Consider the following 5,523-nt stretch of genomic DNA (forward strand, 5'->3'; position numbering starts at 1 on the left):
AGCACCTTTCAGCATTTTACTATGCATAGCCGTTGAGTTTTGGACCCACTGGACGTTCGGCCGGATGTCCCCTGGAGGACCATCTCTAGGCAAAAATTTGGGAAAAATTTACATTAACCGGTCGACCGCCTGGTCGACCCCCTAGATGACCACCTCTGCATCTTTTTTAACAGGGCGCACCTCATGAAACCACGTCGTTTAGTCATGAAGGAGTTGCTAATTTCTTGTGAAGGGGTGCCCAAATTAGCAACTTTTTCTGTTGATAGAAACAATTGCCATTTCATAAAGAGATAACATGATCATCATCCTCAGAAGGATGCCAAAAATGCTACACACCATCATCAATTTCTATCAACATTAATAAAGCTATTAAAAAAAAATCTAATATTGAATTGAAGAGTTTGTCTAAATTTTATATAGGTTGAAGTTGTATGGAACTGCATCAGACAAACCCAATGTAGAAAGCACAAGGAGACATGAGAGCCTTCTAAAGCAAGAACAAACAGAGGAAAATAATCAATGACAGTAAAATTGTTGCACGTTTGGTTAGCAAGTCTGCCAGTGAAATCATGGTAATAATGCATGCAAAAGAATGACACACTCATCAGGAAAACAAGTAATGAGTCTCTGTCATACACTGATATTCCAAGAGGTCTGCGAGCACTTTTGCTCAATAAATAATATTTGAAGGAGTCCCCCTCATCAAAAGATCCTTGAAATCATCACCGTCACAATCCTCAAACTCGAAAAGAATAGGCATTCCACTCAGTTCCCTCTCCCTAATCTAAGGCACGGTTATAATATATACAGATTTGGAAATAAAGATCATAAAATAATCTAGAAATATTTCCTAAATGTAAGATTATATAATTTAAATCTTCTCAAATCAGTAGCTATACAACATGTAGTATGCTTACAGGAACAACACACAAATAATGAAAGTTATGAAACCATAAAATCTTGTGAGCAAAAAAGTATCTAACAACCACTAGAATTATTTGATTTGCAAGAAAATTGATGATACAAACCATTCATTGTGAACTTGCTCAGGAAAATCAGGTGGCACATCTCTGCTATGATATTACAATAGCCAGTTTAAACATATAATACCTATCATAACCTCCCTTTATATATTCTTGTCAAAGAAACCTCATAATTTCTCTCTTCTCAATGACCAAACCAACACCAACTAGGTCAAACAAGGTGCTAATAGCTAATTTTCTTTGTAAATGAGGCAATGATCATTAATTATAGAAAAAACCCCAAAGTCTCAATAACCCACCAAAAATTCCTTGAAATTTTTTAGCAAATGCTCACAAGCCAACAAATAAAAGTGTGAATGCAAGAGAAAAGCAAAATAGTAACAAACAAATCTCGTAAGCCATTGTTGGAAGAAGCGTTGCCTGGTCTAGGAGTGCTAGTTTTGCTCATGATTTCCTTCCCAAAATATATGAGCAATCACATAAAACCCATTAAGGATCCTAAATCGAACCCATTTTGGACACTAAATAAAAAAAAAAAAAAATTCTCTGTCAAACCCATAAACCCTAAATCGAACCCATTTTGGACATCAAACCCATAATTTTATAGCAATCAAACCACTTCAACCAAACCCATTTAAGAAATCAACACAAAAGTAAACTAAAAAAATCATATAAAACCCTAGCAAGTGTGAGAAATTGACAGATAGAGAAAGAGAGAGATAAAGAGAGAAAGAGACTGAGATCGACAGAGAGGGAGAGAGACCGAGTGTGACAGATAGAGAGAGAGAGAGAGAAACCTGTGATTTGTGGCAGTGGTGGTGATGATTTGCAGCACTAATGGTGCGACGTACGACGGTGGCCAATGACGGTGGGGTGGTGAACGTCAGTGGCGAGCGAGGGTGAGGTTTGGTGGTGACTGTTCTGTGTGTGAGAGAGTTGTGTGTGAGTGAGAGAGAATAGAGATCTGTTGTTTCTTTGAAAGAGGGGTGTGGGTGCCAATATATTCGCTTCCCTCTAAAAAGAAAAATTGTTTCTACTTTTAGCGACCAAACTTATATTTGTCGCCAAATAATAATCAATACTGACTAATGTTTTTGTAGCCAAAAGTGTAATTTGGCTCCTAATTGTTTTTTTCGTTGGCAAAAATTGATTGTACAACGACTAAATTTATTTTGTCACCAAAATTTTATATTTGCAGACAAAAATATTTGGTCGCCAAAGAGTAATCCAAAAAATAAGCCTACTATTTGGCGACTAAATTTTTTTTTGTCGGCAAATGGTTATATACGACGACTAAAACAAAAATTAGTAGCCTAAAATGTAGACTAACGCCAACTAAAATTTGCTTAGTCGCCTATTACATCATATTTAGCAACCAAAATTTTTTTTAGTCGCCAATAACTAATATACGGCTACTAAAAAATTTTTGTAGCTAAAATATAAAACATTGCCGACCAATAAAAATTTTAGTCGCCAAAGATCTGACTTTTGGCGACTAAATTTGTTTTAGTTGCCAAGTTTGCTCGCCAAAAGTGCAAATTGTTGTAGTGGAGGTTCAAATTGAGACCAGATGGATCATAGGAAGGATCACTTTCGAAACAGCTTAGTTGAGGCCAAAGGTTCTTATTACCATCATCAGTAGTTGCGTTGTTGGTTGCTGCGGTTGATGCAGAAGAAGAAGAAGAACCACTTTCAAACCTAGAAACGAAGGGTGGCGGCCAAACAACACCTGTACCACCACCATTATTATTATTATGTACCTAAAAGCCTCCTATCATCCTTAGCCTTGGATCATCATGTTCATGCCCAAAATGGTACCGGCCGCTTGCTGCCCATGATGACCATGGAAAGGAAGACTTGTTTATTATGGACTCCATCCTGTTTCCAAGTGATGATGACGATGATGATGATGATGATGATGATCTATTGAGAGAAGTATAGAAAGAAAGAGGAAGAGAAAGAGGACGAGGAGGGTAAGCACAATTTGAATAATAGGGATATAGTGGTGAAACTGGAAGATGATTTCCAAATCTAAACGGTCCAACTCCAACCCTTACCCTAACTTCAACGCCAACATTATCCATCATCCCGTGTCGCTATTTTACAAGTGCATGTTCTTGTTTGTGTCCGTTCTGGTGCCCTACTAGTCCTTCTGAAGTAGAGAACTTTCTTTTGCAGAAGTTGCATGAGAAAACCCTAGTCGTCGCTGCCTCTTCCTCCTCTTATGTCCGCTTCTTCTTTTTCTTCTCACGCGTGCCCTTCTCTGACCACGGTGATGATTCAATATCGCTCGCCTGACAAGAACCCACCTTTGATGGCTTTAAAAGATCCAGTTCCTCATTTGAGAGCTTAAGATCAAGCAAAAGGTGAGATCCAGTAGGTTTGGGTGGCCTTGGCAAATCAGAATCAAACCCTCTTTCCATACATTTTCCTTTCATCATGTTCATCTTGTCTTTGTCATTGAGCGGAGGCCCTTCGAAGATGCTGGAGGACTCTGATGGATTTTGTTCTGCACCACCACCGATTGCTTCCATCGCAAATTCTTCGCAACTTTGGCTTTGGCTTTTGGCTTGCGTTTGGTTGGGAATTATTAATAGAATGAATGAAATTAAGAGCAATGTTTTTTAAATAATGAGGGGACTTAATGTTGAATCTATAAATATATGGAAAGATATCTTGTTGTGCAATTAGTGCCTTGCATTGTGGATGTTTATATATACACACACACACACATATATATATATATATATATGTAACGTAATATCTTGCTCTCATTTCAAATTTGCAATGTCAACATAAAAGGGGAATTGGGGATGCTGTTGCGCACCCCGTGCAACAACATCTGCTATGCAGCGAAATGGTCCCATTTCGGGGCCTATTATGATAATCCCAACCATTCACATATTAGAATACATCAATTAGAACATACCTGCAAAAAATCAAGTCAATCGGATATCGTTTGTCCATTCACCCACTCACATTTGTATTTACAAAAATAAATAGTAATTGTGATTTAACGTATTGAAATGAATACAAATGTGAATGGATGAATGGGTAAACGATATCCGATTAATTTGATTTTTGGTAAACATGTTCTACTTGATGTATTCTAAAATGTGAATAGTTTGGATTATTAAAATAGACCTCGAAATGGGCCCATTTCACCACACAGTAGATGCTGCTGTGCCGGGTGCGCAACAGCATCCCAAAATTCCATAGGAGGAGGATAATTATAAAAACATGCAATGTCATATACAAGATCAAGTGGATGAACGATACTTATATTTCCTTAAATGATTTCACCAAATCTTGCTATATCGTTGCATCCATTGTAACGAAACATAAAGTTTTGGAAAGAATAGGAGGAAAATTATTATGTACTCTCGAAGTATTACGTGTTCGTACTTCTTCACTAAGGCCTCATTTGCCATGTGTCTGTTTTAATCTAAAAGTTAAAAAGTTACTAAAAAATCAAAAAGTCTATAACCTATACCAATAAGTCAAAGATTTCCTTTTTTCTCTTCTTTTTGCACATCTTTTCGTAAAAAATCAAAAAGTCATTCCAAACATACTAATTTTTTTACATCATATTTTAGCCAAAAAAACAAAAAGTTACTAAAATAATTTGTTCCCAAACGAGGCCTAATTATTATTTGTTATACCCCCTTCATGTTCCTCAATTACTATAAGAAATTGCACTTTTAGTGACTACTTTTGGCGACAACGTCAATTTTTCATAGCCAAAAGTATATTTTTGGTGACACAGTGATCAATTTCGTTGGAAAAAGTAGACCTTTACCAATGCAATTTACTGTCATCGCTAAAAAAGCATAACATTCACTAGGCGCCAAAATTTCAACAATTTTAGCTACGAGACTTATTTTTTAGCAACACAATAAGCGTCGCTATTAATGTGCTTACTTTTGGCGACAAGTTGGAGTGGGTAAAAAATTAAACATTTAGCGATGATAACACTATTCGTCGGTAAAAGTTTTGCTAGTGGAATGAGGCAGTTTAGTGATTTGTGTTTTTATTATAACTTTTCAAAAAGTTTTAAATATTCTAGTTATTGAATTGTAAAATTAAAGTAATCATCGAATTAGATCACAAAATGAACCTATCAAGTCCAAACACACTCTTAAGTTCAGATGTCTAATTTGAGATAATCTAAACTTTTTCGAAGAATGTGATTAGATTATCAATTTCAATATGTTTGGTTTTATTTTCAGAAATTTATTTCAGAATTTTGTTCCTAAAGAACTTAAAAAAAAAAAAAAAATTTGGTGAAAAAATAAAAAAATACTTATTATTTTTGTATAATTGTATCTTTTAGGAGGTCGTAAATAATTTTTAAATTTTTGAAAATATATTTTTGAATTTTATTGTTCAAATTAGTTTTAATTTTTTTATACCATTCATTCCAATTTAATAGCCTTTTATAAATGCTGTAAAAAATCAATTAAGCTTTAGATTCAAATGGCATTTTATTATTGTTATAATTGAAAATATAATGCTATGAAAAACATTAAAATAAAAATCC

The sequence above is a fragment of the Camellia sinensis genome, chromosome 2 (assembly GCF_055761805.1).
Source record: "Camellia sinensis isolate YWXY chromosome 2, ASM5576180v1, whole genome shotgun sequence".
NCBI classification, from domain to species: Eukaryota; Viridiplantae; Streptophyta; class Magnoliopsida; order Ericales; family Theaceae; genus Camellia; species Camellia sinensis.